This window comes from Brachycentrus maculatus, unplaced genomic scaffold, assembly GCF_059751285.1.
Source record: "Brachycentrus maculatus isolate JH-2025_06_01 unplaced genomic scaffold, ASM5975128v1 h1tg000839l, whole genome shotgun sequence".
Classification (NCBI taxonomy): Eukaryota; Metazoa; Arthropoda; class Insecta; order Trichoptera; family Brachycentridae; genus Brachycentrus; species Brachycentrus maculatus.
This window is the reverse complement of record NW_028281566.1, coordinates 88,240-101,987: the sequence shown is the minus strand read 5'-3', so window position 1 is coordinate 101,987 and position 13,748 is coordinate 88,240. Positions and strand designations below refer to the sequence as shown.

General features: G+C 36.0%; 1 protein-coding gene across 2 annotated transcripts in view; it reads left to right on the top strand.

The window, feature by feature from the left end:
* Positions 1-13,748, top strand: part of LOC148300080 (uncharacterized) — a 76,512-nt gene that overhangs the window by 15,005 nt on the left and 47,759 nt on the right. Inside the window, exons 1-2 of one of the 2 annotated variants that reach the window (XM_088275299.1) lie at positions 3,697-4,006; positions 5,377-5,495. The gene's annotated coding sequence lies outside the window, so the exon portion shown is untranslated. Of the gene's footprint in view, positions 1-3,696; positions 4,007-5,376; positions 5,496-13,748 lie in introns of those variants that run through there. The other variant, XM_088275298.1, reaches the window with a different exon arrangement.

Here is a 13,748-nt window from a genome sequence, read left to right as displayed (position 1 = left end):
GACTTAATTCATCCTACGAACTCACTGAGTGATTTGTGACTTATTTCATACTACGAACTTATTTAGAGATTTGTGACTTATTTCATCCTACGAACTTACTGAGTGAGGTATGACTTTGTCCTCCAACAAATTATTATCCTCCTACGAACTTATGAGTGAAGTGTGACTTTGTCCTCCAATCATCCTGAGTGATGACAAGATACACATGTGATTTAACGACAAGCTGGTTTCGTTAGTTTTGCATATTAACATGTTTGCAGCCCACCGAGCATATGTATACTTAACAAATATAATATATTAATACATCAGAGGATACGAAAAGTGTGTCATCCATTGAAAATGACATAACGCATTTTCAGCATCACCAAGTCGTTTGGTCATCTGACATTTCAAAGCTTGACACAAATGATTATTATTACATAAAGAACTACTAATTATTCAATATTATGTTAAAACGCACTCTGCAAGGCCCTGTACTCGCATAAATTCAACACAGATAAGCAACTGGGTGGTATTTATGGCTATTTTATTGCTGACTTGTAAATTTCGACCGTGGATGTCGTAGACTAAGTTTTGTTCAAAATATGTTAAATACTTATATAAAATATATGTTAGGTGTTTTTTAGAGGTACACAGATTCAAATTTCCTATAATAAATTGATGGTGGCAGCCGCAGTGTGGCCAGTTGCGCCATCTTGTTGAAACGACAGCTCTGTCACATCAATGCCATTCAACTAAGGTACGAAGAAGTCAGTAATCATGGTTCTGTAGCGCTCTCCATTGACCGTAACATTCTGGCATCGTCTTTAAAAATATATGGGCCAATGATTCCACCTGCCCATAAAGTACACCAAACAGTGACTTTTAATGGATGCAAGGGCGTCTCGACAAAGGATTCTGGGTTTTCTTCACTCCAAATTCGGCAATTCCGCTTATTGACATAGTGATTTGACCAAAAATGTGCCTCATCGGTGAACAACATTTTGCGTTGAAAAAGAGGATCAAGCTGAATATTGTTTTCGGCTCATTCCCCAACCTACGACGCGCATAATGGTCATTTAGTCTATTCATGGTGAAATGGCAAAACGTTCTGACTACAAATCAACTGTATTTCTACAGACTGTCAATTTGAAAAACAGGGATGTGTAATGTCGCCGTTGCTGTTTGATCTATACATGGATAATTGCATGAGAGCATTGCTGGGACACATCTGGCAACTGTGCCTTCCTCGAGTTTCTTGCCTTGTATATGCTGATAATACTGTGCTACTTGCTGATAGTGAAGACGATCTGCAGGAGTTGGTGTCAAAGGTGCATAATGTATGCAAGGAAAGTGATTTTCTGATAAATGTTACGAAATCCTCCAAAGTCATTATTTTTAAAAGAAGTGAATCTGTGTGTAAAAAAGTATTGAATGGGGAAATTGTAGTACTGTTTAACCCTTACCAATCTGTAGGCCAGACATTCTGGCCCGTATGATTCTAGTAGGCAGCTCCGTGGGCCACAATGTCTGGCCCGGCGCAGGTTTAACTTTAATCACCGATTTCTCTATCACCCAAGTATATTCTTCCAAAAAATATTTCAGATAAATACAGTTAATCTTAATTAACATGGTCATACGAATTGGCAGACAGTGTCCCGAAATCAGGGAACCAAAATATTTATTTTAATGGTAGAAAAACGTCGCATTTTTTTATCAGAGTAGCTGATTAGTTATGAGAAAAAATGGTCAGAGTGGTAAGGGTTAAAGATGTTGTATATTTGGGTATTATGTTAAACAGGGATGTGTAATGTCACCATTGCTGTTCGATCTATACACGGATAATTGCATGAGAGAATCTATGCGACACAGCTAGCAACTGTGAATCTGAACACGGTGAATTTGTACCTTCCTCGAGTCTTGTAGAGCGCTTGTTGCTTTGTTCTTCTCGCTACATTGAACAGCGGCAGTGATCTCGTGTGTGTGCTGGTAAGTTAGATTATCATAGTTATTCAGTTTCCATCTGCGAATTCCGTTTCTCTACACTACACTTCCACACTCCGTTACACACCTAACATACGAGAAAAAAACGATTACTTGAAAAGAAAACCGCTCAAACGGACATACAGATGGAAAAAATATATTTACAACATTTTGAGCGTGTCCCAAATACTTGTTCACAAATCTGGATTATCTGCAACTATAGGAGTTATTTTTCATATCCATTATGATAAATTACTCCTATAATTGGAAATAATCCAGATCTGTGAACAAGTATTTGGACACACTCAAAATGTTGTAAATAAATTAACTGGTCAAATAATAAGCTAAAATAATAAAAATGAAAATGATATTTTCTGGGGTTTCTCATGTATGTGATTATAATCTAATAAAAGAGTTTCTGCTTAGTAAAAAAGCCTATTTTCATCTCACCAATAGATGTCTCTAGTGATTCAAGAACAATGTTTCGAAATTGGTTCATATATAAGTATAAAACTTCCAAGAATGTGGGTAGTGTGGTTGTCATTAATGGGTAGAATTGGTGCATGTTACACGTGTGTAAAGTGATCACTTAAACTATTATATTATACGGTTGTAAGCCCCTTAAATGCCCAGACTTCCATATTCTTCTTCATCTTTGATGAGATTTCAAAAAACAATATGAAATAAATTTAATCATTTAAATTTGATATCTCAACAAAGATGAAGAAGAATATGGAATCTGAGTATTTACAGGGCATTTGAGCCGTCATAGGCTGGCTTGACTGATCACTTTGTGTAACATTAAGGATTCTACCCATGCTTTGAGTAAGCTTAGTTTAGCGCAGACCCTTTGAAATGTATGCAAAGATCCTTACCTAATTATTTTAAATACTAGGAGATGCCTGATAACATAATTTTAAACGATTCTTATTGAAATAAACCGTTTAAATACCGTTTAAACTTGGAGAACTCATGTTTTGTGATTCCTGATTTTTTTAAACTATGTGTAGGCAGAATTAGCATTCTATGGTACAGTCAATAAGTTGCCTACACGCAGTGTGACCGGCCACTTTCAATGTCACTCGACAGTATTGCGAGCAACTATTATAATATCGGCATTTACACAAAAAAATAAGCGACCAACCTTGATTTTACACCGGTATGCTACAAGTGTGGAGCTCGTTGAAAGCCATAAACAGGAACGGCCATTTAATGTAAGTCTCGAATATTCGACGGACGCCATTTTGCCTGCGGTTTTTACATAATATATCATTTTGATATTTCGTCACGAACTTTTATTATTTTCGTATGTACCTACCTATTTATTTGTTTAATTTACTTCGTGTTCTATATAACATACTTTTACGTAGGTACCTACTTGGTTGTGAAGTAATAATTTTCAACGGGCCAATATATAATATGTGTAAAAAAATTATTACTGTATTTTTTTCTTTTAGTTTGTGTATAAAAAAGTAATAACAAACTTTAAAAATAGTAGTATATACTTAAAATATTAATTTTCTTTGATTATCACTAGATTGTCACATTAAAATACCATATATAATGTATATTTTTATATTTATTATTATTAAATTATTAGATTACAAGTACCCATTCGAGTACCTACCTTCGTTATAATTTTATTTGTAATTTTTTTCTATGGCAACACGCTATTTGTTTATAATAATGATTTGAAAAAACAGCTGTAACCTGGGACCAATAGGATTCAAGTTAGAATTGCAAATGGCGGCTCGCGTTAACGTTACATTGACAGATACCGCGCACGTTTGTTAAAAATTGAATATTTCGTCAACAAAACGCTTACAGAAATGGAAATATACAATTCTATTAAGGATTTGATTTGGCTATATCTGAAATTCGCCTTGTACGCTATTGGAATATACGTTTTGGTATATTACTACATTATTCACTTCGGATAAAAGTGCAGTGTTCCAAGTCTTCCGAAGTTTTTGCTAGCGTTTTTAGCGCTGGATGTTTTTCGTCGGTTTTTATCGTGTCGCTATTACCGGTACTGCAGTGTTTGGTATATTTTTATTATAGTCTCTATAATAATTATTCACGCATTCAGTGAAAGTGGCCCCGGAATTTCGTATATTTTTTTCTATAACATCGAATCTGTGGCGTAATTTTATTGTTTTCAGCTCATAAATTTATTTGAAAAAAAGGGGAAATTTGCGGTTTTTGTATGTTTTATTTTTCTTTTCTTCTTAAATATAATCTAACTAGCTAACGATCATGCCGCTTGGTGGCAAGAGCACACAGAGAGAATAGATCGCCACACCAATCTGTATTTGCAAATTATATTCTCCTCTATCATATTCGTGCATTTTCTCATACATACCGCCGATTATTCCGACTTAAGACCTGAACGCGATCAAGTATTCGAAATACTTGATCATCCTAAGTGTCCCTCGGTTTTTCACTGCTTCAATTACCAACCATATTCGCCTTATATTTTTTTTTACTTTATTCGGTCATACAATTTACATGCCGAAACCATCTCAACACACCTTTCTTAATTTTGTACCTTGACATACTTAATCATGCCAAGTTTTCCTCGGTGTTCTTCTACTCATATTTCAAATTACATTGCCTCATCAATTTGCTTTACCGTTCTTTCCTCGCTCATTCGTTCCACATGTCCAAACCACTTCGACACATCTTTCTTATTAGATTTTATTTTTTTACTGAGATTTCTTAGCGGAACTGCATTTAACTGCAATATAATAAAATAACAACTACTTATGTCAATAATTTTTTCTTCGTATTTTTTATTTGACCACTGACCGGGTTTCGTCGTTACCGACATCATAATTTCACCTTACGTTTATCGATAATGCTTATGTCAGCCTTAGGGCGTTTGTGCACTATACGGAATCCCGGGTTCGAGGTCCCGGGTTCGATTCCCAGGGGGGGTCAAATAAATATAAGTGATTTTTTCACTCTAATATTTATTCATTATTACCCTGGGCTACCTGAAGCGGAGGGCTGATCACCTTTCCTTCATGTGTAAACGATCAAGATAAAACTGCGTTTGTATGAAGCAGTGCCCTATGCACCATTGGGGTGCGGATAAGGGTTTTATTATATTATTATTATTATTATTTTGGACACACTCAAAACGCGTTTGTGCACTACACGGAATTTTACCGTCCGGCACGTCAGTTAGCGTTTTAAAACGGCGATTGGCTTGGATTGGCTTGTGCTTTTGTCCATCTTTCTTCCGATTGGTGCGTGAACATCTATCACACATCGTTTTCCGCACTGAGAGATCGCATTTCGACTAAATTCAGTCTCCTCTCATCCTTCTTTTGCCAACTCCGTGCTTCAATAAAAAATAATCTCACCCAGGAATTAAAAATTACCCATATTGATTTTATGTTTTTTTTGCAGAGGTGATCCTTCAACACAGTGCTACAATTGGATGAATTAGTTTGTAGAAACAGTGGTAAAAAATTTCGAGTGTAGTGTGGAGTTCATTTCACGGACGGTCATTGGTGATACCAGAAAATGTAAGTACTTTTTAAATTATTTTAATATAATAATAATAATAATAAAAACCCTTATCCGCACCCCAATGGTGCATAGGGCACTGCGTCATATAAACGCAGTGTTATCTTGATGGTTTACACATGAAGGAAAGGTGATCAGCCCTCCGCTTCAGGTACCAGTCCAGGGTAATATTGAATAAATATGACAGTGAAAAAATCACTAATATTTATTTTACCCCCCTTGGGAATTGAACCCGGGACCTGCAGAACGGTAGCCGAGCGTGCTGACCATTACACTACGGAGGCGGACATTTTAATATAGTAACATATTTTTTTTACAATTTAATACAATTTCCATACTGACATTCTTATTTTTTGACATCTCATCAAAGATGAAGAAGAATATGGAAGTCTGAGCATTTACGGGGCTGACGACCGTCATAGGCTGGTTTGAGTGATCACTTTACACGCGTGTAACATTCACCAATTCTACCCATTATTGACAACCACACTACTCAAATTCTTGGAAGTTCTATATATATGAACCAATTTAGATACATTGTTCTTGAATCACTAGAACTTCACTAGAGACATCTATTGGTGAGATGTAAAGAAGCTTTTTATTTAGCAGAAACTCTGATATTAGTATGTGAGGCCGAATCCTGGATTATAATCACACACATGAGAAACGCCAGAAAATACCATTTTCATTTTTATTATTTAAGCTTATAATTTGACCAGATAATATTTGGACACACTCAAAATGTTGACATTCTTATTGAAATCTGTAGGGAACTAAGGGAGATATGAAGGTGTAAACTTTAGATATTTGAAAAAAAAAACAAAAAACGTGTTACGCCAAACAGCCGCAACTTGAGTTACGGCTAGTTGCCTTTACACATTAGTACGTTTCTTAAACTAGCTAACTAACCTATACGCCGCTTTCCCGCAGGGGTAGGCAGAGAAAATAGTACGCCACACCACTTTTTCTTTGCAAACATTCTTCGCCTCATCCACGTTCATGCATCTCCTCATACATACCCGCCGATTGTTTCGACTCTTAACCTGACCACTTTCAAGTATTAGGCATACTTGATCCTGCCAAGTTTTTCTCGGTCTTCCTCTGCTCCTTTTTCCGATTACATACGCCTCATAAATTTGTTTTACCGTTCTTCCCTCACTCATTCGTTCCACATGTCCAAACCATCTCAACACACCTTTCTTAATTTTATCGATAATGCTTATCTCAGTCTTGCATTCCTTCCTTATTTCACTATTCGAACATGTATCATACATCGTTTTGTCGTACACTCTTCTGAGAGATCGCATTTCGACTGCACTCAGTCTACTTTCATCCTTAACAGAGATAATCCAGATTTGTGAACAAGTATTTGGACACACTCAAAATGTCGCGAACCGTATTGAATTGATATTTGACGCAGTGATTTTTGATTTCCATTCCATACTGCGAATCGTGCGTTACTTTGCCGCGTACAGCACGCTCGTGTTATGCGGACGCGAGTAGACAAGATAGCATCGTTGACTTGCCGACCGAAACCATTCCAGCACCGAAAATCACTCAAAGTTTATACTCGTTCGTCTGGAGTAATCATTCATCAGCTGTACTCCATCTCTTGACCCTTTCTGTACCTGCTACATTGCCGAACCAATGAGGAACCGATATTTTTAATGCGTCCGATTTTTGATTTTTTTAACTAACAGAATAGATTGCCACATCATTTTGTCTTTGTAATCAATCTTTGCCTCTCCCACATGATGGGAATGTTGTTGGATATGGGAGCAGAGGAAGACGGAGGATAGCTTGGCATGATCGAGTATGTCATATACTTGAAAGCTGTCAGGTCAGGAGTCGAAATTATTTATCTTAAAAAAGTATCGATTTTTAAATGTTTGTGTAACATAAGAATACATTCGTTTATTTTTTATTTTTTTAAAAAGAAAATATTCTTCTTCTTCTTCACCTTCTTCTTCACCTTCTTCACCCTCTTCTTCTTCAACTTCTTCTTTACCTTCTTTACCCTCTTCTACTTCAAGTTCTTCTTTACCTTTTTCTTCTTCAACTTCTTCTTCATCTTCTTCTCTTTACCTTCTTCTTCAATCCTTCTTCAACTTCTTCTTTACCTTCTTCACCCTCTTCTTCTTCATCTTCTTCTTTACCTTCTTCTTCTTCAATTCTTCTTTACCTTCTTCACCCTCTTCTTCTTCATCTTCTTCTTTACCTTCTTCTTCTTCAACTTCTTCTTCATCTTCTTCTTTACCTTCTTCTTCAACTTCTCTTCACCCTCTTCTTCTTCAACTTCTTCTTTACCTTCTTCATCTTCTTCTTTACCTTCTTCTATAACCTTTTCTTCACCTTATTTTTCACCTTCATTTTCTTGTTTACCTTCTTTACCTTCTTCTTCACCTTAATTATTTACCCTTTTCTTCACCTTCTTTATCACCTCTTTTTTCACCTTCTTCTTCTTCTTTGCCTTCTTTACCTTCTTTGCCTTCTTCATCACCTTTTTTACCCTTTTCTTCACCTTATCTGCACCATCTTCATCTTCTACTACTTCTTAAAATGCCCATAAATCCGATAAATTTGCATCTAACCAGTCTGAGCCAAGGTATCGCGTGGCTGGGTACAACTACATAGCACGCATATAAAGGTGGAGACTGACCTCCATATTTGGTCGTAACGTAACACGTTACGATGCGAGCATTCAGGCAGTCAGTACAGCGAGCCGAGCGCTCCATCCATAGTTTCGGATGCTCGCTGATGCTCGCCGCGAGCGATGTTTCGACATTATGTTACGACGAAATGCTCCGGTTAGTCTCCACCTTAAAATTTCCTCTAATTTTTATTCTATCTTCTGGCAGTGAGAGTGTTAAAACTGCCGGATGCGCTGTGAAGATGACTTGCGATAAAAAACCGAAATTCGGGAAACGATCCAACCTTGTACAGAAGGCATTGGCCATGAAACAGACTGTTATTAAAAACTTATCACTCCGCATTTTAAAAACACATTTATCACTCGGCGAATCGTGTGTTATTATTTTTATTTAAAAGAAAGTAAATAATAGATTATTTCCAGCAAATATATGTGAATCCGAATCGCGTTTTATCTGAATTACAGCCGTGAAAATTGCGAATTTAAATGTGTGTATAATGTATGTATAATGTTCCCTAAGATTTGAAAGGCCGAGATGAGCATTATCGATAAAATTAATGAAAGGTGTGTCGAGATGGTTTGGGCACGAAAAAATATGAAAAATAAACACAATTGTGTCGGGTTGTGGTCCTGTGGTTAGTGTCGCGGACCCCTGAGTCAAAGTTTCTCGGTACGAACCCACTTTACCATGATTTGATACCTATTTCTAATAATGAACCGCTCAGGCTCACAGAAATAATATTAAAATTGAAGCATTTTTGTAAATAATAAAAAAAACACAAATACTGCTCTTTTTTAATAAAAAAATAATAATTATTTATTTTATTATTTTTGACATCAAACATAGATGAAGTCTGGGCTTTTACGGGGCTTACGACCGTCATAGGTCACTTTACAGACGTGTAGCATTCACCAATTCTACCCATGATTGACAACCACACTATTCAATTTTAAACTCCATATTGATCAAACTCGTGACATCGTACATGTAAGTTCACTACCTCCATCTATGTTGGAATGGGGAAAGCTTTTGATAAGCAAAGACTTTTTCTATTTGTATGCAAGATCCGAATCATGGATTAAATTTATACACTTGGCCCCGCCGGAAAACATGATTTTAAATGTTGAAATGTTACACGTGTGTAAAGTGATCACTTAATCAAGCCTATGACGGTCGAAAGCCCTGTCAATGCCCAGAATTCCATATTCTTCTTCATCTATATTGAGATTTCGCGCACTCCTTTCAAGAACGTCATAAATCAAAAATCGTCAATTTTCAGTTATGCATGTTTTCGGAATGCCCATAAAATGTACTATATCCCAGCAAAAGCGGCATATTTTTAACTTAATATTTACCCGCAACAGGGCAGAAAGAGTTGTTTTTGCATTTTGAAAAAAAGGTATTGTTTAATAATTTTTTTAAATATACTAAATATTTTTTAAATGGAGAAAAAACCTTCAGGTTTTACCTTAAAAGATCTGTTGCTCGGTAAAAAGTTCAATAAGTGGCTTGATACGTATTTTTAGTACATTGTATTATATTTTTAAACTTTAAAAACGCTCTCCTGAAAAATCAAGTTTTTTGATTTATGACGTTCTTGAAAGGAGTGAGCGATTTGTGTACAATTAGTCGCTTTTATTTTTCAAAACCGGACGGTAAAATTCCGCGTGGTGCACACACAAGCTGCCAAAACGTTGTGAACCCAAAAATCGTTACTTTTCACCGTAGTTTCAGCCTGGATTAGCCTATTTTTTAAATATGTAAAAAAATGAAGAAAAAAAACATATTCCATTTGATTTAATGACAATAAAACACAGCGGACTCACTTTCATAATATTTTCGCAATGTTTGATGCTAATTATTACCTAAAGTAAGGTACATTAGCATTTTTTCCGTAATACCGCCAAAAATAATTATACGCTAGTACACTTTATACGGTTTTTTAGTGAATTATTCACTGGACATGTAATAATTACGAACAGATTTATTTGCGCAATATTATTTTGCATTTCAAACAATGAGATTGATCTAATGTAAATTTGTAAATATGCATTTAATTGCCTCTCATGACAATACACTGTTAATTTGTTTACAACATTTTGAGTGTGTCCAAATACTTGTTCACAAAATCTGGATTGTCTCCAATTACAGGAGTCATTTTCATGTTATTTTTTGACATATCATCAAAGATGAATGAAAATGGTATTTTCTGGCGTTTATGCTCATGTTCTTCTTCATCTTTGATGAGATGTCAAAAAATAATATGAAAATAACTCCTGTAATTGGAGATAATCCAGATTTTGTGAACAAGTATTTGGACACACTCAAAATGTTGTAAATAAATTGTCTGGTCAAATTATAAGCTTAAACAATAAAAATGAAAATGATATTTTCTGGCGTTTCTCATGTGTGTGATTATAATCCAGGATTCGGACCTCACATACTAATATAAGAGTTTCTGCTTAGTAAAAAGCTTCTTTACATCTCACCAATAGATGTCTCTAGTAAAGTTCTAGTGATTCAAGAACAAGGTTTCTAAATTGGTTCATATATACAGAACTTCCAAGAATTTGAGTAGTGTGGTTGTCAATAATGGGTAGAATTGGTGAATGTTACACGTGTGAAGTGATCACTTAAACCAGCCTATGACGATCGGCTGTTATAAACACAAAAGTCTAATAAAATCAATTCCCCGTAAACAAGCCTATGACGGTCGTAATCTCCGTAAATGCCCAGACTTCCATATTCTTCTTCATCTTTGATGAGATGTCAAAAAATAATATGTTAATTTGATTGATTTGTTAATTTTTCATTAAGGCGGGATATTCGATAGACCTCAAGTACAAATTTTAGAGCAGAAACTCTTTTATTAGTATGTGAGGTCCGAATCATGGATTATAATCACACACATGAGAAACGCCAGAAAATATCATTTTCATTTTTATTATTTAAGCTTATATCGGTCATGAAAAAATCAGGTTTTTGATGTATGACGTTCTTGAAAGGAGTGAGCGATATATTGGAGATAATCCAGATTTTGTAAACAAGTATTTGGACACACTTAAAATGCTGTAAATGTTTTTTTTATTCCTTGAGAAACAATTTTTGTTGATTTTTTTTTGTTTGTTGATAAAATACCTCAATAGGCCCTTTTCAAAGGTCACCGAAGTTGTAAGGATGAACCTCGCGCATCGACTGCGTTTCCGCAGTCGAGTCACGTAACTCTGCTTGGAGACAGAAGGTGTGGGGGTTCAACGCCGTTCGGAGCCATTTAGTGTCAGGCATGCAGTCATTGTATTCCCCAAATAACGGTGCAAATGTATTGTCTTCGAAAATTGCATTAATTATGCCGTAAGGCCACAGCGCGTAACTCAATGGCAATGTCAAAGTTATATAATAATAATAATAAAGCCCTTATCCGCACCCCAATGGTGCATAGGGCACTGCTTCATATGAACGCAGTGTTATCTTGATCGTTTACACATGAAGGAAAGGTGATCAGCCCTCCGCTTCAGGTACCAGTCCAGGGTAATATTGAATAAATATTACAGTGAAAACATCACTTAGATTTATTTGACCCCCCCTGGGAATCGAACCCGGGACCTCCAGAACGGTAGCCGAGCGTGCTGACCATTACACTACGGAGGCGGACGAGTTATATAAATGTATATTATTTTTTGACATCTCAACATAGACGAAGAAGAATATGGAAGTCTGGGCATTTGCCCCGTAAACCAAAATTCCACATCTATAAAAATAACTACTAACATACAAAGGAATCCAACAGCAGTGCATATTTACATCTTATATAAGTATCAAATACAGGCACTTCTAATAAATTATAAAAAAACTCAATAATGCTCTAATAATTACATTATTTTTTGGCATCTCATCAAAGATGAAGAAGACTATGCAAGTCTGGGCATTTACGGGGATTACGACCGTCATAGGCTGGTTTACGGGGAATTGATTGTATTAGACTCGTTTTGTGTTTATAACAGCCGATATAATCAATATTTTCATTCATCATTTTCTCTTGGAAAATTCGCCTTCGAAAAAACGTTATTTTCGTAAGTTGGCAATGAATGACGTCACAGAAGCAATGGAGTTATTTCAATATTGGTAACATTGCTAAATTTTTGGCCGCTCTATTTGTTGATGTCTATGGTCCACACTCCCACCCCCCCCCCCTCATATTTGTTTAGCACAAATGGTAGTGTATTGGTAAACAAACAATCCAACACTGCTACTATTACAGCTCTATAAACCATTGACAATAGACCATATGACGTCATAAAACGTTCGACGACGGAAATTTGATGACGTATGCGAACGCACGTTTTTCGTTTTATAAAAATATCCAATGTTTAAACCTTCATATCTCCCTTATTTTTCTACATATTTCAATAAGAATGCTACCGATAGTCTTGTGATTTTTCATATTAATTTAATGGCCAATAATCACACATCGTGATATATACTATCCATTTTCCGTTCGGGTACGATCGCCCATTATCGTACCCATCCGCTGTGACACGTTGACGACACTAATGTGGCTACTGTGTACGTAATACAGTGTCCACTATTGACGCAATTAGTGGACCGTTAGTAAATATTAATTTACAGTTACATTAGCGTCGCGCGTTGAACGGGCGCCATACGAAATACGATAATTGCACCCGTAATAATTATTTTAATTTTACTTACGAAACGAGAACGGTTGCATTGAGGAACGTGACATTTCTTTCGTATAGTGTGTTTGTTGTTGAATTAACCCGTTCGCGCCGTATGGAAGGTCTTTGTGACGCAAAAATGCAAGCCGATCTTAAGGGAAAAGTCTACTAAACAATGGTGAGTGTGTCCAAATACTTGTTCACAAAATCTGGACTTCCATATTCTTCTTCATCTTTGATGAGATGTCAAAAAATAATATGAAAATAACTCCTGTAATTGGAGATAATCCAGATTTTGTGAACAAGTATTTGGACACACTCAAAATGTTGTAAATAAATTATCTGGTCAAATTATAAACTTAAATAATAAAAATGAAAATGTTATTTTCTGGCGTTTCTCATGTATGTGATTATAATCCAGGATTCGGACCTCACATACTAACATAAGAGTTTCTGCTTAGTGCTTCTTTACATCTCACCAATAGATGTCTCTAGTGAAGTTCTAGTGATTCATGAACAAACTAACTAACTAACCATCACACCGCCTCCCCGCAGGGGTAGGCAGAGAGAATAGAGCGCCACACCACTCTGTCCTTGCAAACATTCTTCGCCTCTTCCACGTTCATGCATCTCCTCATACATACCCGCCGATTGTAACGACTCCTAACCTGACCACTTTCAAGTATTTGAAATACCTGACCACTTTGGCATACCTGATCGTGACATGTTTTTCTCGGTCTTCCTCTGCTTCTTTTCCCAATAACATTCTCCTCATAAATTTGTTTTACTGCTCTTTCCTCACTCATTCGTTCTACATGTCCAAACCATCTCAACACACCTTTCTTAATTTTATCGATTATGCTATTCATGAACAAGGTTTCTAAATTGGTTCATATATATAGAACTTCCAAGAATTTGAGTAGTGTGG